General features: G+C 40.0%; 1 protein-coding gene and 47 non-coding genes across 49 annotated transcripts in view; 1 reads left to right on the top strand and 47 right to left on the bottom strand.

Annotated features, from left to right (window-relative positions):
- The window catches only part of plat (plasminogen activator, tissue), a 110,360-nt gene that overhangs the window by 61,325 nt on the left and 26,535 nt on the right, over positions 1-22,500 (top strand). The window lies entirely within an intron of this gene.
- Positions 68-149, bottom strand: trnas-aga (transfer RNA serine (anticodon AGA)). The gene has a single exon. It is a non-coding gene; the product is annotated as a tRNA-Ser (tRNA).
- On the bottom strand, positions 244-325 carry trnas-uga (transfer RNA serine (anticodon UGA)). Its single transcript has one exon. It is a non-coding gene; the product is annotated as a tRNA-Ser (tRNA).
- On the bottom strand, positions 457-538 carry trnas-uga (transfer RNA serine (anticodon UGA)). The gene has a single exon. It is a non-coding gene; the product is annotated as a tRNA-Ser (tRNA).
- trnas-uga (transfer RNA serine (anticodon UGA)) lies at positions 670-751 on the bottom strand. The gene has a single exon. It is a non-coding gene; the product is annotated as a tRNA-Ser (tRNA).
- On the bottom strand, positions 846-927 carry trnas-uga (transfer RNA serine (anticodon UGA)). Its single transcript has one exon. It is a non-coding gene; the product is annotated as a tRNA-Ser (tRNA).
- Positions 1,059-1,140, bottom strand: trnas-aga (transfer RNA serine (anticodon AGA)). Its single transcript has one exon. It is a non-coding gene; the product is annotated as a tRNA-Ser (tRNA).
- On the bottom strand, positions 1,272-1,353 carry trnas-aga (transfer RNA serine (anticodon AGA)). Its single transcript has one exon. It is a non-coding gene; the product is annotated as a tRNA-Ser (tRNA).
- trnas-uga (transfer RNA serine (anticodon UGA)) lies at positions 1,485-1,566 on the bottom strand. The gene has a single exon. It is a non-coding gene; the product is annotated as a tRNA-Ser (tRNA).
- trnas-aga (transfer RNA serine (anticodon AGA)) lies at positions 1,698-1,779 on the bottom strand. Its single transcript has one exon. It is a non-coding gene; the product is annotated as a tRNA-Ser (tRNA).
- Positions 1,911-1,992, bottom strand: trnas-aga (transfer RNA serine (anticodon AGA)). Its single transcript has one exon. It is a non-coding gene; the product is annotated as a tRNA-Ser (tRNA).
- Positions 2,124-2,205, bottom strand: trnas-uga (transfer RNA serine (anticodon UGA)). The gene has a single exon. It is a non-coding gene; the product is annotated as a tRNA-Ser (tRNA).
- trnas-uga (transfer RNA serine (anticodon UGA)) lies at positions 2,337-2,418 on the bottom strand. The gene has a single exon. It is a non-coding gene; the product is annotated as a tRNA-Ser (tRNA).
- Positions 2,902-2,983, bottom strand: trnas-aga (transfer RNA serine (anticodon AGA)). Its single transcript has one exon. It is a non-coding gene; the product is annotated as a tRNA-Ser (tRNA).
- trnas-uga (transfer RNA serine (anticodon UGA)) lies at positions 3,115-3,196 on the bottom strand. Its single transcript has one exon. It is a non-coding gene; the product is annotated as a tRNA-Ser (tRNA).
- trnas-uga (transfer RNA serine (anticodon UGA)) lies at positions 3,541-3,622 on the bottom strand. The gene has a single exon. It is a non-coding gene; the product is annotated as a tRNA-Ser (tRNA).
- Positions 3,967-4,048, bottom strand: trnas-uga (transfer RNA serine (anticodon UGA)). Its single transcript has one exon. It is a non-coding gene; the product is annotated as a tRNA-Ser (tRNA).
- On the bottom strand, positions 4,393-4,474 carry trnas-aga (transfer RNA serine (anticodon AGA)). Its single transcript has one exon. It is a non-coding gene; the product is annotated as a tRNA-Ser (tRNA).
- On the bottom strand, positions 4,606-4,687 carry trnas-aga (transfer RNA serine (anticodon AGA)). Its single transcript has one exon. It is a non-coding gene; the product is annotated as a tRNA-Ser (tRNA).
- Positions 4,819-4,900, bottom strand: trnas-uga (transfer RNA serine (anticodon UGA)). The gene has a single exon. It is a non-coding gene; the product is annotated as a tRNA-Ser (tRNA).
- trnas-aga (transfer RNA serine (anticodon AGA)) lies at positions 5,208-5,289 on the bottom strand. The gene has a single exon. It is a non-coding gene; the product is annotated as a tRNA-Ser (tRNA).
- Positions 5,384-5,465, bottom strand: trnas-aga (transfer RNA serine (anticodon AGA)). Its single transcript has one exon. It is a non-coding gene; the product is annotated as a tRNA-Ser (tRNA).
- On the bottom strand, positions 5,597-5,678 carry trnas-uga (transfer RNA serine (anticodon UGA)). The gene has a single exon. It is a non-coding gene; the product is annotated as a tRNA-Ser (tRNA).
- On the bottom strand, positions 5,986-6,067 carry trnas-aga (transfer RNA serine (anticodon AGA)). The gene has a single exon. It is a non-coding gene; the product is annotated as a tRNA-Ser (tRNA).
- Positions 6,412-6,493, bottom strand: trnas-uga (transfer RNA serine (anticodon UGA)). The gene has a single exon. It is a non-coding gene; the product is annotated as a tRNA-Ser (tRNA).
- trnas-aga (transfer RNA serine (anticodon AGA)) lies at positions 16,483-16,564 on the bottom strand. The gene has a single exon. It is a non-coding gene; the product is annotated as a tRNA-Ser (tRNA).
- On the bottom strand, positions 16,696-16,777 carry trnas-aga (transfer RNA serine (anticodon AGA)). The gene has a single exon. It is a non-coding gene; the product is annotated as a tRNA-Ser (tRNA).
- Positions 16,909-16,990, bottom strand: trnas-uga (transfer RNA serine (anticodon UGA)). Its single transcript has one exon. It is a non-coding gene; the product is annotated as a tRNA-Ser (tRNA).
- On the bottom strand, positions 17,298-17,379 carry trnas-aga (transfer RNA serine (anticodon AGA)). Its single transcript has one exon. It is a non-coding gene; the product is annotated as a tRNA-Ser (tRNA).
- trnas-aga (transfer RNA serine (anticodon AGA)) lies at positions 17,474-17,555 on the bottom strand. Its single transcript has one exon. It is a non-coding gene; the product is annotated as a tRNA-Ser (tRNA).
- Positions 17,687-17,768, bottom strand: trnas-uga (transfer RNA serine (anticodon UGA)). The gene has a single exon. It is a non-coding gene; the product is annotated as a tRNA-Ser (tRNA).
- On the bottom strand, positions 18,076-18,157 carry trnas-aga (transfer RNA serine (anticodon AGA)). The gene has a single exon. It is a non-coding gene; the product is annotated as a tRNA-Ser (tRNA).
- Positions 18,289-18,370, bottom strand: trnas-aga (transfer RNA serine (anticodon AGA)). The gene has a single exon. It is a non-coding gene; the product is annotated as a tRNA-Ser (tRNA).
- trnas-uga (transfer RNA serine (anticodon UGA)) lies at positions 18,502-18,583 on the bottom strand. The gene has a single exon. It is a non-coding gene; the product is annotated as a tRNA-Ser (tRNA).
- trnas-uga (transfer RNA serine (anticodon UGA)) lies at positions 18,928-19,009 on the bottom strand. Its single transcript has one exon. It is a non-coding gene; the product is annotated as a tRNA-Ser (tRNA).
- trnas-uga (transfer RNA serine (anticodon UGA)) lies at positions 19,104-19,185 on the bottom strand. The gene has a single exon. It is a non-coding gene; the product is annotated as a tRNA-Ser (tRNA).
- Positions 19,317-19,398, bottom strand: trnas-aga (transfer RNA serine (anticodon AGA)). The gene has a single exon. It is a non-coding gene; the product is annotated as a tRNA-Ser (tRNA).
- On the bottom strand, positions 19,743-19,824 carry trnas-aga (transfer RNA serine (anticodon AGA)). Its single transcript has one exon. It is a non-coding gene; the product is annotated as a tRNA-Ser (tRNA).
- Positions 19,956-20,037, bottom strand: trnas-uga (transfer RNA serine (anticodon UGA)). Its single transcript has one exon. It is a non-coding gene; the product is annotated as a tRNA-Ser (tRNA).
- Positions 20,345-20,426, bottom strand: trnas-aga (transfer RNA serine (anticodon AGA)). The gene has a single exon. It is a non-coding gene; the product is annotated as a tRNA-Ser (tRNA).
- trnas-aga (transfer RNA serine (anticodon AGA)) lies at positions 20,521-20,602 on the bottom strand. Its single transcript has one exon. It is a non-coding gene; the product is annotated as a tRNA-Ser (tRNA).
- On the bottom strand, positions 20,734-20,815 carry trnas-uga (transfer RNA serine (anticodon UGA)). Its single transcript has one exon. It is a non-coding gene; the product is annotated as a tRNA-Ser (tRNA).
- Positions 20,910-20,991, bottom strand: trnas-aga (transfer RNA serine (anticodon AGA)). Its single transcript has one exon. It is a non-coding gene; the product is annotated as a tRNA-Ser (tRNA).
- trnas-aga (transfer RNA serine (anticodon AGA)) lies at positions 21,086-21,167 on the bottom strand. The gene has a single exon. It is a non-coding gene; the product is annotated as a tRNA-Ser (tRNA).
- Positions 21,475-21,556, bottom strand: trnas-uga (transfer RNA serine (anticodon UGA)). The gene has a single exon. It is a non-coding gene; the product is annotated as a tRNA-Ser (tRNA).
- trnas-aga (transfer RNA serine (anticodon AGA)) lies at positions 21,651-21,732 on the bottom strand. Its single transcript has one exon. It is a non-coding gene; the product is annotated as a tRNA-Ser (tRNA).
- On the bottom strand, positions 21,864-21,945 carry trnas-uga (transfer RNA serine (anticodon UGA)). The gene has a single exon. It is a non-coding gene; the product is annotated as a tRNA-Ser (tRNA).
- trnas-aga (transfer RNA serine (anticodon AGA)) lies at positions 22,114-22,195 on the bottom strand. Its single transcript has one exon. It is a non-coding gene; the product is annotated as a tRNA-Ser (tRNA).

Here is a 22,500-nt window from a genome sequence, read left to right as displayed (position 1 = left end):
GTAGCACATTGTAGCATTTGATGTTAACTTAAAGTACCAATAAGGATACAAAACAAGAGATAATATTCGTTGTTGGCAGGATTCGAACCTGCGAGGGGAGACCCCAATGGATTTCTAGTCCATCGCCTTAACCGCTCGGCCACAACAACTTGCAAATTTAAAAACCCCTCCCTGTCGTAGCACATTGTAGCATTTGATGTCAACTTAAAGTACCGACAAGGATACAAAACAAGATATAATCTTCGTTGTTGGCAGGATTCGAACCTGCGAGGGGAGACCCCAATGGATTTCAAGTCCATCGCCTTAACCACTCGGTCACATTAACTTGCAAACCTAGAAACCCCTCCCTGTCGTAGCACATTGTAGCATCTTTCTTGTTTTATAGACTTGTAGCACATTGTAGCATTTGATGTTAACTTAAAGTACCAATAAGGATACAAAACAAGAGATAATATTTGTTGTTGGCAGGATTCGAACCTGCGAGGGGAGACCCCAATGGATTTCAAGTCCATCGCCTTAACCACTCGGCCACAACAACTTGCAAAGTTAGAAACCCCTCCCTGTCGTAGCACATTGTAGCATCTTTCTTGTTTTATAGACTTGTAGCACATTGTAGCATTTGATGTTAACTTAAAGTACCAACAAGGATACAAAACAAGATATAATCTTCGTTGTTGGCAGGATTCGAACCTGCGAGGGGAGACCCCAATGGATTTCAAGTCCATCGCCTTAACCACTCGGCCACAACAACTTGCAAACTTAAAAACCCCTCCCTGTCGTAGCACATTGTAGCATTTGATGTTAACTTAAAGTACCAATAAGGATACAAAACAAGATATAATCTTCACTGTTGGCAGGATTTGAACCTGCGAGGGGAGACCCCAATGGATTTCAAGTCCATCGCCTTAACCACTCGGCCACAACAACATGAAAGCTTAGAAACTCCTCTCCGTCGTAGCACCTTGTAGCATCTTTGTTGTTTTATAGACTTGTAGCCCATTGTAGCATTTGATGTTAACTTAAAGTACCAATAAGGATACAAAACAAGACATAATATTCGTTGTTGGCAGGATTCGAACCTGCGAGGGGAGACCCCAATGGATTTCTAGTCCATCGCCTTAACCACTCGGCCACAACAACTTGCAAACTTAGAAACCCCTCCCTGTCGTAGCACATTGTAGCATCTTTCTTGTTTTATAGACTTGTAGCACATTGTAGCATTTGATGTTAACTTAAAGTACCAACAAGGATACAAAACAAGATATAATCTTCGTTGTTGGCAGGATTCGAACCTGCGAGGGGAGACCCCAATGGATTTCTAGTCCATCGCCTTAACCACTCGGCCACAACAACATGAAAGCTTAGAAACCCCTCTCCGTCGTAGCACATTGTAGCATCTTTCTTGTTTTATAGACTTGTAGCACATTGTAGCATTTGATGTTAACTTAAAGTACCAATAAGGATACAAAACAAGATACAATCTTCGTTGTTGGCAGGATTCGAACCTGCGAGGTGAGACCCCAATGGATTTCAAGTCCATCGCCTTAACCACTCGGCCACAACAACATGAAAGCTTAGAAACTCCTCTCCGTCGTAGCACCTTGTAGCATCTTTGTTGTTTTATAGACTTGTAGCACATTGTAGCATTTGATGTTAACTTAAAGTACCAATAAGGATACAAAACAAGACATAATATTCGTTGTTGGCAGGATTCGAACCTGCGAGGGGAGACCCCAATGGATTTCTAGTCCATCGCCTTAACCACTCGGCCACAACAACTTGCAAACTTAGAAACCCCTCCCTGTCGTAGCACATTGTAGCATCTTTCTTGTTTTATAGACTTGTAGCACATTGTAGCATTTGATGTTAACTTAAAGTACCAATAAGGATACAAAACAAGATATAATCTTCGTTGTTGGCAGGATTCGAACCTGCGAGGGGAGACCCCAATGGATTTCTAGTCCATTGCCTTGACCACTCGGCCACAACAACATGAAAGCTTAGAAACCCCTCTCCGTCGTAGCACATTGTAGCATCTTTCTTGTTTTATAGACTTGTAGCACATTGTAGCATTTGATGTTAACTTAAAGTACCAATAAGGATACAAAACAAGACATAATATTCGTTGTTGGCAGGATTCGAACCTGCGAGGGGAGACCCCAATGGATTTCAAGTCCATCGCCTTAACCACTCGGCCACAACAACATGAAAGCTTAGAAACTCCTCTCCGTCGTAGCACCTTGTAGCATCTTTGTTGTTTTATAGACTTGTAGCCCATTGTAGCATTTGATGTTAACTTAAAGTACCAATAAGGATACAAAACAAGACATAATATTCGTTGTTGGCAGGATTCGAACCTGCGAGGGGAGACCCCAATGGATTTCAAGTCCATCGCCTTAACCACTCGGCCACAACAACTTGCAAACTTATAAACCCCTCCCTGACGTAGCACATTGTAGCATTTGATGTTAACTTAAAATACCAACAAGGATAGAAAAAAAGATATAATCTTCGTTGTTGGCAGAATTCGAACCTGCGAGGGGAGACCCCAATAGATTTCTAGTCCATCGCCTTAACCACTCGGCCACAACAACATGAAAGCTTAGAAACCCCTCTCCGTCGTAGCACATTGTAGCATCTTTCTTGTTTTATAGACTTGTAGCACATTGTAGCATTTGATGTTAACTTAAAGTACCAATAAGGATACAAAACAAGATATAATCTTCACTGTTGGCAGGATTTGAACCTGCGAGGGGAGACCCCAATGGATTTCTAGTCCATCGCCTTAACCGCTCGGCCACAACAACTTGCAAACTTAAAAACCCCTCCCTGTCGTAGCACATTGTAGCATTTGATGTCAACTTAAAGTACCGACAAGGATACAAAACAAGATATAATCTTCGTTGTTGGCAGGATTCGAACCTGCGAGGGGAGACCCCAATGGATTTCTAGTCCATCGCCTTAACCACTCGGCCACAACAACATGAAAGCTTAGAAACCCCTCTCCGTCGTAGCACCTTGTAGCATCTTTGTTGTTTTATAGACTTGTAGCCCATTGTAGCATTTGATGTTAACTTAAAGTACCAATAAGGATACAAAACAAGACATAATATTCGTTGTTGACAGGATTCGAACCTGCGAGGGGAGACCCCAATGGATTTCAAGTCCATCGCCTTAACCACTCGGCCACAACAACTTGCAAACTTAGAAACCCCTCCCTGTCGTAGCACATTGTAGCATCTTTCTTGTTTTATAGACTTGTAGCACATTGTAGCATTTGATGTTAACTTAAAGTACCAACAAGGATACAAAACAAGATATAATCTTCATTGTTGGCAGGATTCGAATCTGCGAGGGGAGACCCCAATGGATTTCTAGTCCATCGCCTTAACCACTCGGCCACAACAACATGAAAGCTTAGAAACCCCTCTCCGTCGTAGCACCTTGTAGCATCTTTGTTGTTTTATAGACTTGTAGCACATTGTAGCATTTGATGTTAACTTAAAGTACCAATAAGGATACAAAACAAGAGATAATATTCGTTGTTGGCAGGATTCGAACCTGCGAGCGGAGACCCCAATGGATTTCAAGTCCATCGCCTTAACCACTCGGCCACAACAACTTGCAAACTTAGAAACCCCTCCCTGTCGTAGCACATTGTAGCATCTTTCTTGTTTTATAGACTTGTAGCACATTGTAGCATTTGATGTTAACTTAAAGTACCAACAAGGATACAAAACAAGATATAATCTTCATTGTTGGCAGGATTCGAATCTGCGAGGGGAGACCCCAATGGATTTCTAGTCCATCGCCTTAACCACTCGGCCACAACAACATGAAAGCTTGGAAAGCCCTCCCTGTCGTAGCACATTGTAGCATCTTTCTTGTTTTATAGACTTGTAGCACATTGTAGCATTTGATGTTAACTTAAAGTACCAATAAGGATACAAAACAAGACATAATCTTCGTTGTTGGCAGGATTCGAACCTGCGAGGGGAGACCCCAATGGATTTCAAGTCCATCGCCTTAACCACTCGGTCACAACAACTTGCAAACCTAGAAACCCCTCCCTGTTGTAGCACATTGTAGCATCTTTCTTGTTTTATAGACTTGTAGCACATTGTAGCATTTGATGTTAACTTAAAGTACCAACAAGGATACAAAACAAGATATAATCTTCATTGTTGGCAGGATTCGAATCTGCGAGGGGAGACCCCAATGGATTTCTAGTCCATCGCCTTAACCACTCGGCCACAACAACATGAAAGCTTGGAAAGCCCTCCCTGTCGTAGCACCTTGTAGCATCTTTGTTGTTTTATAGACTTGTAGCCCATTGTAGCATTTGATGTTAACTTAAAGTACCAATAAGGATACAAAACAAGACATAATATTCGTTGTTGACAGGATTCGAACCTGCGAGGGGAGACCCCAATGGATTTCTAGTCCATCGCCTTAACCACTCGGCCACAACAACTTGCAAACTTAGAAACCCCTCCCTGTCGTAGCACATTGTAGCATCTTTCTTGTTTTATAGACTTGTAGCACATTGTAGCATTTGATGTTAACTTAAAGTACCAACAAGGATACAAAACAAGATATAATCTTCGTTGTTGGCAGGATTCGAACCTGCGAGGGGAGACCCCAATGGATTTCTAGTCCATCGCCTTAACCACTCGGCCACAACAACATGAAAGCTTAGAAACCCCTCTCCGTCGTAGCACATTGTAGCATCTTTCTTGTTTTATAGACTTGTAGCACATTGTAGCATTTGATGTTAACTTAAAGTACCAATAAGGATACAAAACAAGATATAATCTTCGTTGTTGGCAGGATTCGAACCTGCGAGGTGAGACCCCAATGGATTTCAAGTCCATCGCCTTAACCACTCGGCCACAACAACATGAAAGCTTAGAAACTCCTCTCCGTCGTAGCACCTTGTAGCATCTTTGTTGTTTTATAGACTTGTAGCACATTGTAGCATTTGATGTTAACTTAAAGTACCAACAAGGATACAAAACAAGATATAATCTTCATTGTTGGCAAGATTCGAACCTGCGAGGGGAGACCCCAATGGATTTCTAGTCCATCGCCTTAACCACTCGGCCACAACAACTTACAAACTTAAAAACCCCTCCCTGTCGTAGCACATTGTAGCATTTGATGTTAACTTAAAGTACCAATAAGGATACAAAACAAGAGATAATATTCGTTGTTGGCAGGATTCGAACCTGCGAGGGGAGACCCCAATGGATTTCTAGTCCATCGCCTTAACCACTCGGCCACAACAACATGAAAGCTTAAAAACCCCTCCCTGTCGTAGCACATTGTAGCATTTGATGTTAACTTAAAGTACCAACAAGGATACAAAACAAGATATAATCTTCGTTGTTGGCAGGATTCGAATCTGCGAGGGGAGACCCCAATGGATTTCTAGTCCATCGCCTTAACCACTCGGCCACAACAACATGAAAGCTTAGAAAGCCCTCCCTGTCGTAGCACATTGTAGCATCTTTCTTGTTTTATAGACTTGTAGCACATTGTAGCATTTGATGTTAACTTAAAGTACCAATAAGGATACAAAACAAGACATAGTATTCGTTGTTGGCAGGATTCGAACCTGCGAGGGGAGACCCCAATGGATTTCAAGTCCATCGCCTTAACCACTCGGCCACAACAACTTGCAAACCTAGAAACCCCTCCCTGTCGTAGCACATTGTAGCATCTTTCTTGTTTTATAGACTTGTAGCACATTGTAGCATTTGATGTTAACTTAAAGTACCAATAAGGATACAAAACAAGATATAATCTTCACTGTTGGCAGGATTTGAACCTGCGAGGGGAGACCCCAATGGATTTCTAGTCCATCGCCTTAACCGCTCGGCCACAACAACTTGCAAACTTAAAAACCCCTCCCTGTCGTAGCACATTGTAGCATTTGATGTCAACTTAAAGTACCGACAAGGATACAAAACAAGATATAATCTTCGTTGTTGGCAGGATTCGAACCTGCGAGGGGAGACCCCAATGGATTTCTAGTCCATCGCCTTAACCACTCGGCCACAACAACATGAAAGCTTAGAAACCCCTCTCCGTCGTAGCACCTTGTAGCATCTTTGTTGTTTTATAGACTTGTAGCCCATTGTAGCATTTGATGTTAACTTAAAGTACCAATAAGGATACAAAACAAGACATAATATTCGTTGTTGACAGGATTCGAACCTGCGAGGGGAGACCCCAATGGATTTCTTGTCCATCGCCTTAACCACTCGGCCACAACAACTTGCAAACCTAGAAACCCCTCCCTGTCGTAGCACATTGTAGCATCTTTCTTGTTTTATAGACTTGTAGCACATTGTAGCATTTGATGTTAACTTAAAGTACCAATAAGGATACAAAACAAGAGATAATATTCGTTGTTGGCAGGATTCGAACCTGCGAGCGGAGACCCCAATGGATTTCAAGTCCATCGCCTTAACCACTCGGCCACAACAACTTGCAAACTTAGAAACCCCTCCCTGTCGTAGCACATTGTAGCATCTTTCTTGTTTTATAGACTTGTAGCACATTGTAGCATTTGATGTTAACTTAAAGTACCAACAAGGATACAAAACAAGATATAATCTTCATTGTTGGCAGGATTCGAATCTGCGAGGGGAGACCCCAATGGATTTCTAGTCCATCGCCTTAACCACTCGGCCACAACAACATGAAAGCTTGGAAAGCCCTCCCTGTCGTAGCACATTGTAGCATCTTTCTTGTTTTATAGACTTGTAGCACATTGTAGCATTTGATGTTAACTTAAAGTACCAATAAGGATACAAAACAAGACATAATATTCGTTGTTGGCAGGATTCGAACCTGCGAGGGGAGACCCCAATGGATTTCATGTCCATCGCCTTAACCACTGTTAGGGTTAATATTTTCGTAGGTTAACCCCAAGTGATCAATAAGAGAGGCAAAATGTAGTTTTAGAATTTATTAACTGCGCAGTGGTAGACGAATTCAAAAAAGTTTTAGCGTCTCACGTGTTTCTCGTGGTGCAACCCGGTTTTGTTCAAAACGTGCGCATGCGCAGAAAGTATCAATGACGTCACACATACGTTTCCGGTTCAAAGTTCGCCCATAGATAGCAATTACAAACGATGTCATAGCTTTCGGTACAAAACAGCAGAAAAACGAGTTGTAATACAAGTCAAGCACATCAGGATTATTTGTAACATAGAAGACAGAGAAATACACAATTAACTAAAAACGATTAGATTTGACATTTCCCCCCTGTTGTGGATTTCGAAGGATATCAGTGATAGTACCAGAGATTTTCAAGTTAACACATTAAGAAAAACAACAGGTTAGTAGTTTCGTGGAGGGGCGAAAAACCTTCGTAAAGGAGAAAAATTCCCCTCCTCCCACCTCATTTTCGTGAGGTCGAGAGTGTTTCTTATGCTAGAAAACGTTGTAGTAATGTGCGATAGTTAACTATAAGAATCACAGATAAAACGAACAAAAACCATAATACAAAAAACACAAAACAAAAAACCCTGCCTGTGTGTTGGTCTTCACAGGGCCTGAATGACTTGGTGAGCGGGACTCGATTAGCTTACCCACTCAAATGTTCGCGTGTGCAATAGAGAGGTTTCCCTTTGTTGGTAGGGATGAGTTCTTTTAGACAATGCTGTCTAAGTCCATTAAAATTCGGTGTATGGGAACTGATACCAATAAAACAAAGCAGTCCGCAAAGTCCAAAATTTTCAACATTACGATAGAAGAAATTGAACCTTATCTTATTTCCTCCCTTAGTTGTTAGGATTCTCATTTTGGTACTTTTACGACCATTTCTCTAGATATCATTATAGAATATAATGCCTATTCTTTCGGAAGAATAGATTAGGGCACTATTGGCAGCTTTTGATGCAGTTTATCATCAGCATGGGCACCATAAGGATCCCCACACCTTTTATTACTAGCAAAATGTATATGGTCTTTAACGGTAGGACTTCTTTCCGACACTGCCGAAAGGACGAACATAGATGGCTGAAGTTGAGCGAGAGGTCTCAGCACCAGCATGTTCCCATTTTAGAGAACTAGATCTCTGGATGACTCCATAGCCCCCGGGGCCTTTGAGCGGCACGGTGACCTGCTGGGTCGAGGCCACGTGGCCATGAATAGACGCCGGGCGATCGTCACCTTTGCGTCGCTCCAGTTTGGTCTTGAGGGCAGAGTAGGACTCGGCGTGTGCAGGGTTATGAGTGAAGGACTGGGAGCGCTTCTTACGAAGGTTATCGTCGAAGAACTCGATGACGAAGGCCTGCTGGCTCAGGCGCTCGGGTGGACCCTGCTTGGAGGGGACTGTGAAGGGGGATGGGACCCAAGGGGGGCTTTGGCACGGGGGGCATTCTGGGGAACGGAGCGACCACCAGGGCTGTCTCATCAGGCTGGATTTACTTCTGTCCTTTGAGCGCCGGGTCCTCAGAGTTCCGTCGTCATGGTGATGACCTCCTGGCGTGATGATGTGTCGCTTGTAGATGAGATGACACCATCCAGTTGTCCACATTGGATTGCTCCTCTTTTCGGATCTGGCAAGTTAGCTTCTTCCCTGAGATGACAACAGCCTCCTGCGTCGAGGCGGACGTGTGTGGAGACACAGTTGATGGCGCGAGTGCTGGAACACTCCCCAGAGTCCTGACAGCTGCCCTTGGGAAGAAAAGTTAGGTTCGAAGCTCCCTGGGCAGACAGAACTCAGTCATCTGTTCAGCAGGGGTCACCATCCCCTGTATGGATGAGAGAAGCATAATGAATATCATAGAACTGAATATTCCGGGAAAGCTATAGATAGGAAAAAGGATAGTCAGGACTTAATTAAAAAATTTTTTATTAATAGAATGTACTATTCTTATTTCTTCCCCCCCCCTCTTGAGACTTCATGGCTCAAAGCTAATTAAAAAAAATTCATTTATAGATTTGTATATTTTCTCAAGTTGTCTTTATATTTATTTTAAGTGAAATCAAAATCCCCACTATAAGATGCCCTATCCATTTTGAGCGTTCTATCCCAAAATGCTAACTCGAAGATAAACAATTTATTTTTTAAATTGTCAGGTCTAAATTTCAAATTTTGCTTTTTCACTAAATCTAGTCACTGAATCAGTCTAACCATCATCCTTGTCAGAATCATTTACCTTGATTTGAGTGTTCTCTTTTGTAGATTGATCACATTTGAGAAAAAAATTTGTATGCACCTTTTATTTGCATTTTCTTTTGATTTTCAATGTGTTATTTTGCTGTTGGCCATTCCCCTCGAGGCAGATGACCAGGATAGATTGTTAAATTATCAATTTAACCCAAGAAAAGACGTTTCTATTGTTATGATTCACCCTTTGTTTTGCCTTTTGTAAAAATCATAACCTATGTATTATCTTTTCAGTAAGTAAATTTGTTCAAAATAACAGTATTTTGCAAAGAAAGCAGGTAATTCACGCTCAAAGTGAATGATTTTGCCAAAAATGAAAAATACCATCCCAAAATGTTCTCAATGTGGGCGATTTTCTAATGGTGAATGGTTATTTAAATCGATTTTTGTTGATCAATTTGATAACCATTGTAAATTTGTTATATTACAACATTTCTTTTGTGTAATATTTTTCTATTCGTCCAAATTTCGTAATTTGAATCTCAAAAAAAACGTTATATGGAGAGCATATTCAGAAGACAATTTTTCATCAATTTCGGAAAAAACGAGGTTTTAACTTATTTTTTACTGAATGTCTCAATTCTTCCCCCCTGAGTTAAAACCTAAGTTCCCAATCTTTGAATAGGAGTGAAATCAGACACATTTATAAATTTGCAAGATTAATTTATCAATCTTCCTCAAATACATTTACACTTTGTATTAACAAGACTCTATAAAACTTCAAGCAGACGTGTTCTTGAATGTTGTTGTCTTTCAGTCTTTTGATTTGCTTATTCCACATTTCATTCACCAGTTGAATGTTGCTTTTGGCCCATCAAAAATAGTTTTTCAAAAATGTGTCCATGTCAAACACAAAATGACTTTATTGACTTTTCTGTCAGTTCCACTGGCAACGACTGCAGGAATCTCCTGTTAGCTGTCTGAAAAGCAGCTGGGATGTGCCCCCAACACTCCCATGATGTCGTTGTTGAGCGTAGTTGGGATGTGCTCCATCTCACTCCCTTGGCCTCGCTGTTGATAAGCGGCGCAGATAATGCATGACTGATGTCTTTGGCTCTTTCAGCAAATGATTTTTGTCCATGATTTCTTTTTGACAGGGTGGTATGTCCTTTGAAGAGTAAATGGACTTTCAAAAAGAGTCTTTTGGTGGAATTCAGACACTTAAGAGTCTCGTTAATTCCATTGTGCTTATGTAGTGGGATTTTTTAATAAATTGGCCGCATTATTCAATGTCTTAAATTTTTCTCTAAATTTAAGTACTCGTAGACATTATCTTGGTTTAATTAATTTCTATCCATTTATTTCCCATGCAATTATTCTTAATTTAGCCCGAATTGTCTCGAAATCAACTAATCCATTATTTCCTATGGCCCTCTTACAGATTGATCAGTTTCTCATTGTGTTCTAAAAATGCTCTTCCATAGAAACAGTTTCTTTTCAACTCAACCAAAAGTCAGCATTTGTTACACATTTGTTTATCATTTGTCAATTGTAACGCTCATTCTAAAAAAATTCAGTGTGTAATCAATTGTCCTCCCAATTTCCTTTTGGGCTAAATTTGTCAAAATTCCAAATTCTCACACTAAATATCAAAAATCTCAAAAGGTCTGAAAAAAAATTCTCAAAAATGCCAAATCGAACTTAATGTCATAAGTTTTCTAATTGTATTTTGTTCTCTCTGTAATCATAATCAATCTTTTGTTATTGATTCAATATAGAACAATACATACCCGTCACTTATGAATTATCTTGTTGAGTGTATCCATTTTATTTTCATTATCTCTTATTTTGCGCAACAATCTTCGTTTCTACGCACTAGTCTTCGTTCTAAGCATCCTTTCAAGATCCCTTGTGATTAAAGCTAAACAAATTAACGATCTGGTCCAACTATTGCTACTTGTTTCTCTTTTTCCTGTTTAAAAGAAAAAAAAATAGATTCAGTGACTGAAATAGCTTCAGCTACGTTATGATTTCTAGTCTCCAATTCTTTTTTGTGTTAATTTGTCGTCATTTTCAAACTTTCAAAATTTTGATTATTTGAAATGGTTCAAATGACCTATTCAGAGTAATCTATTATTGAATACGAGAATAACTAAGGAAATAACCTCTACATATTACGCCTCTTTTGAATTTGTCCATTTACGAACGAGAAGATGAACACTAAAATTATGGACGTTTTTTTTTTTCAGTCATCTTCATTGTTTTTTTTCGTCCCTGCTTTATCAGGAGCAAAACTACATGTCTTAAAGTTATTACCCTTTGCTATTCGCATCTTCAACAAAAAGTGATTAGTTCGGTTACTCAAATATTCTTTTTAAACTATTCTGTATAGTTATCTTGTATTAAACACTCATTGTTTTCATTTCCCCACGTCATTTATGCTGGGGACGCAACCTTTTCCCTTAAATTGTCATTATCATTTAGTTACTCTTTAACAAAGATTTATCGCATTAAAACCTAATCGTTATTTTGTTATTTTCTGTACGAGTTTTTGTTATACGAGTTTTATTTCTCTGCACGCCGATCTTAGCTAACGAGATCTCATCGCTTCGAGATTACGTCATTGTTGTTGGTAATTCTTGTCGCGCGAAGGTCAGTCTTTTTATTAGACAAACGGCTTTTTTCCTTGTTCAATGCATCAAAGAGAGCTTGCTTTTACGGCTCATTTGGTTTGATGATTGATGTCACCAATTATGTACTACTAAGATGTTAAAGAGAGCACAGAAAGCAGAAAAGTGGAAAAAAAAAAAAAAAAGACAAGCCTGTTATTTACAATTACCATCAACAAATGCAGAAAATAAATTAATAGTTCGATGATCAAAACTGAAAGAATACGCAGATATCTACTATATTTGTCACCCAGGGGTCATCAGCAATTGATTTTTGGAAAAAAATCAATATCCAAGTGCGAAAAAATTAAAATTAATTTTTTGGTTTTTTTTTTCTTTTTCGGCAAGGCCAATTAATGGGTATTTATTGGATTTCTAGCCATTAATTAGTAATTTAATGGCATACTAGCCGTGTCAATATGGCCGAACAAACTGATCCCTCTAATCTAATCTAACCATTTTTTTTTCCTTCGGTCCCATAACCGTGCGAAGATTACAATCAATACAGCGTAGTAGTAGTGGTGTACAACGTGTGCGTATGTTCATCCACGACGTACGTGCTTGAGGCAAAACGCGAGCCAATCAACAAGCCCGATTTTGTCCCGACCAATAAAAAGCTGCTGTGCAACCACACTACGTACGTACAGCTACCATTCCATTAGTTTTTCGCAATCAATGGCATTAATTTTTCACCAATCATTTATTGCTGACCCCTGTTGTCACCGATTCATAAGTTCGATCTTCGTATCACTAAATTTCAGGGTTATTAGATCTCTCCCAAGATCTATAAATCTTTTAACAAGCTAGTACAGGGAATTCAAAATCCCTATTATATTATCATTATTGATAGTTCAGTATTAAAATTGTTTCATATATATATAATATATGTGTGTGTAGCACGGTGGCGCATTGGCCAGCACGTGTGCTGCATTACTAAGGACCTGGGAACAGGTGTGTGTGTTCCAAGTCAGCCACAGGGCTCTGGTGTGGAGCCTGCATGATCTCATTATTTCAGTCCGGCTATCCGGATTACTTACCTCATTCAAAAACATGCATTTCATGTGGACTGGCTGGTCCAAAGCTTCCCTACGTGTGAATAAGCTAGTGAATTGTCTATCTTTGTGTGCCCTGCAATTGGCTTGCAACCAGTTCAGGGTGCCCTCCAATCGCTGCTCGACGGTCGCTGTGATGGACTCCAACATTCTTGATACCCCATTGAGGACAAGCGGTGTAGCTGATGGGATGAGATCTACGCGTCATAGTTATGGTTCATACCGGCCGAATATGAACACAAAACTTTTCTGGTTCTCACCTGTAACACCTTTATTGATGACATATTCCTTTAATATCATAAAAATTTTTCACTTACCATTGCTCATCACATGTAATATCTTCATCATCGTTAATAGTGCTACCTTTCGCTGATCGCTCTTCCTCCCATTTTCTCCTCAGCGAGTTGTTGAGTCCAAATGAGACAAGAACCAAACTTCTAGAACTCAAAACATTGTTAGTGCAACACTTTTACTGTAAAATCAAACTTTACCTTAGATACTTTGCAGTGTTTTCACGATAGTTCCCCAACAATATTCTAGTCTATAATAATTCCCATTATGGCAACGAAATAGTGTAGTGTTCGATAGCATATCTATGTTCATTTGCCTTCAAATAGATTTTCATCCTTCAAATATTTTCCGTTAATTTGTATAGCTTATCTATAATAATACTGTCACATGTTTTGCACAATGCTGACAACTTTAAATTATGATGACTATTCACCAAATGCATATTACACAAACCTCAATTGCATGTAACGTCTTACATGCAATTAATTTTTTGTGCAAATATTGTATCAATTATAACTATAACCTTACCTTCTCTGCTCCTTTACCTTACTTTGTAGATGGATTGTAATGCCAATTTTCATTGTCAGTCACAATATGTTAACCCATTTCTAACTATATCGGTAAAGGTATATTCTTATTATAAATGGTTTGCATATATATAGTGTTTTTCAAGACTATGAGGAACTCCAAAAACACTAATGTGATGTTTTTCATACTTTTGTCTCAAGTTTTTCATATCCAATTTTCAGCGAATTATTTTTTTTCTTTAAATAACTTTTCCCTTTTACATTCCTTCTTTCTCTTACTTGTATTCCACTTGCTCTTTTCCTTAACGATTCACTTTCTTTACCCTTTTTTTTTCACTTCCTTTTACCAACTCTTATCTACTTGCAATATCCTTTCTTTTTTTCTCGCTCTGATCAGTCCACATCTTGTGTCTCCATCCTTTCGTGAACTAATTCAGCCTTCAATCTGATCTTCGTGCCTACTTCCTTTAAAACCTTTCTTCAGAACTTCGAACTTTTACTGTCCATCTAATGAAATGAAATGCATTTATATAGCGCTTTTAAAGTCAAGACTTCCCAAAGCGCTTTACATTGTGCTTCACATTTCCCAATAGCGGCCGTGCAGCCATGAAAGGCGCTAACCTGCTTATTGGGGGTACTAGGGGTTCAGTGTCTTACCCAAGTACATTTCGACATGTAACACGGAGGAGCCAGGATTCGAACTGCGATCTCTTGATCCCAAGACGAGTCCTCTACCTCCTGAGCCACTGCCGCCCCATCTAACAACTTCCTTACATGCTTTGCCAACAATACATTCCCTACATAACACTTTTTTCTTCTGCCCTTTCTAACACCCTTTTCAGGTTACCAGCCTAAATGATAAAAATGACGTGTATTGATCTACGAGTCATTTTATCATTTTTATTCCCCTCAATGAATTTTCTCTCCATATTCATTGAAAATAATTATTCGCTCTATTTCGATAATTTTGTACAAAACACCTTTTATCTCTATTGGTCTGACCCATTTTCTTCCTTTAACTAAAAAGAGAAAAACAAAAATACAACAACCCTGGTTTTATAAAAAGAAAAAATTCATCGAATAAAAAAATTTTTTTTTATTGTATTAATTTGGCAATAACTTCCCCCGTCTTTGCAGTCCTTAATTTTCTAATTTAGAACTGAAAACCGGAATATTCTATCTTTATTTTTGTTATTGTATCTTTGGTAAGTGTTATTCTGGCATTAACTTCTTTTAACGCATCTAAAATAACTCAAACATAAGTTTTCTAAACTTAGCACACCTAAATTTATCGTTTTCCAATTGAAAAAACAAAAAAAAATTTCGGACCGAAAAAAAATATTTTTTGGAACCCCTTAGGCCCGCAGGCGTTATGTTGTACACCGTTAGCGCCAAACGCCGATTTCCCAAAAAACGAACGTTTTCGATTCCTAACGCAATGTTCTATCGGTTCCACCCAAAAACAACATATTTTAAACGGTCTTACTGTTAAAAAATAACGTTTCTCTCGTTGCAATGTGCGCTTCCGTTTCCCTTTTGAAAATGCGCGCGCTTTCTCGTTTGCGGCACTTTTCTTCGTATTTTCCTATTTTTCTTTCTTTTCAGTTACGTGGGCTGATTAAAAAAAACAGTACAAACAAACATAAAACAAGAAAAAAAAGAATACAGGAAAGACTACAAACATTTACACATTGAACAAACATAAAACATTTGACAAGACAGAGTGGGCCCACACAAAAAAATTAATTTTAAACCGTGTACACTTTTTTATTAAGCCATGCAGTTTACTTAAACTTTATTTTATATGACCACAGATGGATCCGGTCTTTTGTTCCTAACAAAAGACCATCCATGGGAAAAGTGGGGGGTCGTTTCTGTACCCTCCCCCCGTACTCGTTCCCACTTCCGTCCCAAATATGGGTTAGCATTGGGCATTTCCCGTCCCGAGGCCATCCACCCGTCTCAAACAAAAAGTTTGAGTATTTAAAATACTTCGTATTTTATTCTGATGCCTTATGGGTAATTTACTTAGCTAAGGTTTGTAATGGCTTCTCAAGCCCACATCTGGCGCCCTTCCAACACTACGATCGCTATGCTGGGTCATGTTCTATTTTATCTTACTATAAAAATGGCTTCGTTCTTAAAATTATTCCAAATTTTATATTAAAATGCATCTCTTACCGACCACTTCATCCTGGTTCGTTGACGATGCCGCTGAGTTTGAAGTTGATCTCGAGAAAAAAAGTTTCCTTTGTTCTAGACCACGTGGTAAACTGGATTGGTTTTTTTTTTCGTTTTCAACTTCAAAATACTACGTATCATCCGGGTCTCGGCATCAAAAATGTTAGGGTTAATATTTTCGTAGGTTAACCCCAAGTGATCAATAAGAGAGGCAAAATGTAGTTTTAGAATTTATTAACTGCGCAGTGGTAGACGAATTCAAAAAAGTTTTAGCGTCTCACGTGTTTCTCGTGGTGCAACCCGGTTTTGTTCAAAACGTGCGCATGCGCAGAAAGTATCAATGACGTCACACATACGTTTCCGGTTCAAAGTTCGCCCATAGATAGCAATTACAAACGATGTCATAGCTTTCGGTACAAAACAGCAGAAAAACGAGTTGTAATACAAGTCAAGCACATCAGGATTATTTGTAACATAGAAGACAGAGAAATACACAATTAACTAAAAACGATTAGATTTGACACCACTCAACCACAACAACTTGCAAACTTAAGAACCCCTCCCTGTCGTAGCACATTGTAGCATTTGATGTTAACTTAAAGTACCAATAAGGATACAAAACAAGACATAATATTCGTTGTTGACAGGATTCGAACCTGCGAGGGGAGACCCCAATGGATTTCTAGTCCATCGCCTTAACCACTCGGCCACAACAACTTGCAAACTTAGAAACCCCTCCCTGTCGTAGCACATTGTAGCATCTTTCTTGTTTTATAGACTTGTAGCACATTGTAGCATTTGATGTTAACTTAAAGTACCAACAAGGATACAAAACAAGATATAATCTTCGTTGTTGGCAGGATTCGAACCTGCGAGGGGAGACCCCAATGGATTTCTAGTCCATCGCCTTAACCACTCGGCCACAACAACATGAAAGCTTAGAAACCCCTCTCCGTCGTAGCACATTGTAGCATCTTTCTTGTTTTATAGACTTGTAGCACATTGTAGCATTTGATGTTAACTTAAAGTACCAATAAGGATACAAAACAAGATATAATCTTCGTTGTTGGCAGGATTCGAACCTGCGAGGTGAGACCCCAATGGATTTCAAGTCCATCGCCTTAACCACTCGGCCACAACAACATGAAAGCTTAGAAACTCCTCTCCGTCGTAGCACCTTGTAGCATCTTTGTTGTTTTATAGACTTGTAGCACATTGTAGCATTTGATGTTAACTTAAAGTACCAACAAGGATACAAAACAAGATATAATCTTCATTGTTGGCAAGATTCGAACCTGCGAGGGGAGACCCCAATGGATTTCTAGTCCATCGCCTTAACCACTCGGCCACAACAACTTACAAACTTAAAAACCCCTCCCTGTCGTAGCACATTGTAGCATTTGATGTTAACTTAAAGTACCAATAAGGATACAAAACAAGAGATAATATTCGTTGTTGGCAGGATTCGAACCTGCGAGGGGAGACCCCAATGGATTTCTAGTCCATCGCCTTAACCACTCGGCCACAACAACATGAAAGCTTAAAAACCCCTCCCTGTCGTAGCACATTGTAGCATTTGATGTTAACTTAAAGTACCAACAAGGATACAAAACAAGATATAATCTTCGTTGTTGGCAGGATTCGAATCTGCGAGGGGAGACCCCAATGGATTTCTAGTCCATCGCCTTAACCACTCGGCCACAACAACATGAAAGCTTAGAAAGCCCTCCCTGTCGTAGCACATTGTAGCATCTTTCTTGTTTTATAGACTTGTAGCACATTGTAGCATTTGATGTTAACTTAAAGTACCAATAAGGATACAAAACAAGACATAGTATTCGTTGTTGGCAGGATTCGAACCTGCGAGGGGAGACCCCAATGGATTTCAAGTCCATCGCCTTAACCACTCGGCCACAACAACTTGCAAACCTAGAAACCCCTCCCTGTCGTAGCACATTGTAGCATCTTTCTTGTTTTATAGACTTGTAGCACATTGTAGCATTTGATGTTAACTTAAAGTACCAATAAGGATACAAAACAAGATATAATCTTCACTGTTGGCAGGATTTGAACCTGCGAGGGGAGACCCCAATGGATTTCTAGTCCATCGCCTTAACCGCTCGGCCACAACAACTTGCAAACTTAAAAACCCCTCCCTGTCGTAGCACATTGTAGCATTTGATGTCAACTTAAAGTACCGACAAGGATACAAAACAAGATATAATCTTCGTTGTTGGCAGGATTCGAACCTGCGAGGGGAGACCCCAATGGATTTCTAGTCCATCGCCTTAACCACTCGGCCACAACAACATGAAAGCTTAGAAACCCCTCTCCGTCGTAGCACCTTGTAGCATCTTTGTTGTTTTATAGACTTGTAGCCCATTGTAGCATTTGATGTTAACTTAAAGTACCAATAAGGATACAAAACAAGACATAATATTCGTTGTTGACAGGATTCGAACCTGCGAGGGGAGACCCCAATGGATTTCTAGTCCATCGCCTTAACCACTCGGCCACAACAACTTGCAAACCTAGAAACCCCTCCCTGTCGTAGCACATTGTAGCATCTTTCTTGTTTTATAGACTTGTAGCACATTGTAGCATTTGATGTTAACTTAAAGTACCAATAAGGATACAAAACAACAGATAATATTCGTTGTTGGCAGGATTCGAACCTGCGAGCGGAGACCCCAATGGATTTCAAGTCCATCGCCTTAACCACTCGGCCACAACAACTTGCAAACTTAGAAACCCCTCCCTGTCGTAGCACATTGTAGCATCTTTCTTGTTTTATAGACTTGTAGCACATTGTAGCATTTGATGTTAACTTAAAGTACCAACAAGGATACAAAACAAGATATAATCTTCATTGTTGGCAGGATTCGAATCTGCGAGGGGAGACCCCAATGGATTTCTAGTCCATCGCCTTAACCACTCGGCCACAACAACATGAAAGCTTGGAAAGCCCTCCCTGTCGTAGCACATTGTAGCATCTTTCTTGTTTTATAGACTTGTAGCACATTGTAGCATTTGATGTTAACTTAAAGTACCAATAAGGATACAAAACAAGACATAATATTCGTTGTTGGCAGGATTCGAACCTGCGAGGGGAGACCCCAATGGATTTCATGTCCATCGCCTTAACCACTCAACCACAACAACTTGCAAACTTAAGAACCCCTCCCTGTCGTAGCACATTGTAGCATTTGATGTCAACTTAAAGTACCGACAAGGATACAAAACAAGATATAATCTTCGTTGTTGGCAGGATTCGAACCTGCGAGGGGAGACCCCAATGGATTTCAAGTCCATCGCCTTAACCACTCGGTCACAACAACTTGCAAACCTAGAAACCCCTCCCTGTTGTAGCACATTGTAGCATCTTTCTTGTTTTATAGACTTGTAGCACATTGTAGCATTTGATGTTAACTTAAAGTACCAACAAGGATACAAAACAAGATATAATCTTCGTTGTTGGCAGGATTCGAACCTGCGAGGGGAGACCCCAATGGATTTCTAGTCCATCGCCTTAACCACTCGGCCACAACAACATGAAAGCTTAGAAACCCCTCTCCGTCGTAGCACCTTGTAGCATCTTTGTTGTTTTATAGACTTGTAGCCCATTGTAGCATTTGATGTTAACTTAAAGTACCAATAAGGATACAAAACAAGACATAATATTCGTTGTTGACAGGATTCAAACCTGCGAGGGGAGACCCCAATGGATTTCTAGTCCATCGCCTTAACCATTCGGCCACAACAACTTGCAAACTTAGAAACCCCTCCCTGTCGTAGCACATTGTAGCATCTTTCTTGTTTTATAGACTTGTAGCACATTGTAGCATTTGATGTTAACTTAAAGTACCAACAAGGATACAAAACAAGATATAATCTTCGTTGTTGGCAGGATTCGAACCTGCGAGGGGAGACCCCAATGGATTTCTAGTCCATCGCCTTAACCACTCGGCCACAACAACATGAAAGCTTAGAAACCCCTCTCCGTCGTAGCACATTGTAGCATCTTTCTTGTTTTATAGACTTGTAGCACATTGTAGCATTTGATGTTAACTTAAAGTACCAATAAGGATACAAAACAAGATATAATCTTCGTTGTTGGCAGGATTCGAACCTGCGAGGTGAGACCCCAATGGATTTCAAGTCCATCGCCTTAACCACTCGGCCACAACAACATGAAAGCTTAGAAACTCCTCTCCGTCGTAGCACCTTGTAGCATCTTTGTTGTTTTATAGACTTGTAGCACATTGTAGCATTTGATGTTAACTTAAAGTACCAACAAGGATACAAAACAAGATATAATCTTCATTGTTGGCAAGATTCGAACCTGCGAGGGGAGACCCCAATGGATTTCTAGTCCATCGCCTTAACCACTCGGCCACAACAACTTACAAACTTAAAAACCCCTCCCTGTCGTAGCACATTGTAGCATTTGATGTTAACTTAAAGTACCAATAAGGATACAAAACAAGAGATAATATTCGTTGTTGGCAGGATTCGAACCTGCGAGGGGAGACCCCAATGGATTTCTAGTCCATCGCCTTAACCACTCGGCCACAACAACATGAAAGCTTAAAAACCCCTCCCTGTCGTAGCACATTGTAGCATTTGATGTTAACTTAAAGTACCAACAAGGATACAAAACAAGATATAATCTTCGTTGTTGGCAGGATTCGAATCTGCGAGGGGAGACCCCAATGGATTTCTAGTCCATCGCCTTAACCACTCGGCCACAACAACATGAAAGCTTAGAAAGCCCTCCCTGTCATAGCACATTGTAGCATCTTTCTTGTTTTATAGACTTGTAGCACATTGTAGCATTTGATGTTAACTTAAAGTACCAATAAGGATACAAAACAAGACATAGTATTCGTTGTTGGCAGGATTCGAACCTGCGAGGGGAGACCCCAATGGATTTCAAGTCCATCGCCTTAACCACTCGGCCACAACAACTTGCAAACTTAGAAACCCCTCCCTGACGTAGCACATTGTAGCATTTGATGTTAACTTAAAGTACCAATAAGGATACAAAACAAGAGATAATATTCGTTGTTGGCATGATTCGAACCTGCGAGGGGAGACCCCAATGGATTTCTAGTCCATCGCCTTAACCACTCGGCCACAACAACTTGCAAACTTAAAAACCCCTCCCTGTCGTAGCACATTGTAGCATTTGATGTTAACTTAAAGTACCAACAAGGATACAATACAAGATATAATCTTCGTTGTTGGCAGGATTCGAACCTGCGAGGGGAGACCCCAATGGATTTCTAGTCCATCGCCTTAACCACTCGGCCACAACAACTTGCAAACGTAAAAACCCCTCCCTGTCGTAGCACATTGTAGCATTTGATGTTAACTTAAAGTACCAACAAGGATACAAAACAAGATATAATCTTCGTTGTGGGCAGGATTCGAATCTGCGAGGGGAGACCCCAATGGATTTCTAGTCCATCGCCTTAACCACTCGGCCACAACAACATGAAAACTTAGAAAGCCCTCCCTGTCGTAGCACATTGTAGCATCTTTCTTGTTTTATAGACTTGTAGCACATTGTAGCATTTGATGTTAACTTAAAGTACCAATAAGGATACAAAACAAGACATAATATTCGTTGTTGGCAGGATTCAAACCTGCGAGGGGAGACCCCAATGGATTTCAAGTCCATCGCCTTAACCACTCGGCCACAACAACTTGCAAACTTAGAAACCCCTCCCTGACGTAGCACATTGTAGCATTTGATGTTAACTTAAAGTACCAATAAGGATACAAAACAAGAGATAAAATTCGTTGTTGGCAGGATTCGAACCTGCGAGGGGAGACCCCAATGGATTTCTAGTCCATCGCCTTAACCACTCGGCCACAACAACATGAAAGCTTAGAAACTCCTCTCCGTCGTAGCACATTGTAGCATCTTTCTTGTTTTATAGACTTGTAGCACATTGTAGCATTTGATGTTAACTTAAAGTACCAATAAGGATACAAAACAAGATATAATCTTCGTTGTTGGCAGGATTCGAACCTGCGAGGGGAGACCCCAATGGATTTCAAGTCCATCGCCTTAACCACTCGGCCACAACAACATGAAAGCTTAGAAATTCCTCTCCGTCGTAGCACCTTGTAGCATCTTTGTTGTTTTATAGACTTGTAGCACATTGTAGCATCTTTCTTGTTTTATAGACTTGTAGCACATTGTAGCATTTGATGTTAACTTAAAGTACCAATAAGGATACAAAACAAGACATAATATTCGTTGTTGGCAGGATTCGAACCTGCGAGGGGAGACCCCATTGGATTTCTAGTCCATCGCCTTAACCACTCGGCCACAACAACATGAAAGCTTAGAAACCCCTCTCCGTCGTAGCACATTGTAGCATCTTTCTTGTTTTATAGACTTGTAGCACATTGTAGCATTTGATGTTAACTTAAAGTACCAAAAAGGATACAAAACAAGACATAATATTCATTGTTGGCAGAATTCGAACCAGCGAGGGGAGACCCCAATGGATTTCTAGTCCATCGCCTTAACCACTCGGCCACAACAACTTGCAAACTTAAAAACCCCTCCCTGTCGTAGCATATTGTAGCATTTGATGTTAACTTAAAGTACCAACAAGGATACAAAACAAGATATAATC

This window comes from Urocampus carinirostris, chromosome 5, assembly GCF_059441175.1.
Source record: "Urocampus carinirostris isolate Australia breed hairy pipefish chromosome 5, RoL_Ucar_1.0, whole genome shotgun sequence".
Taxonomy (NCBI): domain Eukaryota; kingdom Metazoa; phylum Chordata; class Actinopteri; order Syngnathiformes; family Syngnathidae; genus Urocampus; species Urocampus carinirostris.
This window is presented reverse-complemented; position numbering and strand designations above follow the sequence as displayed.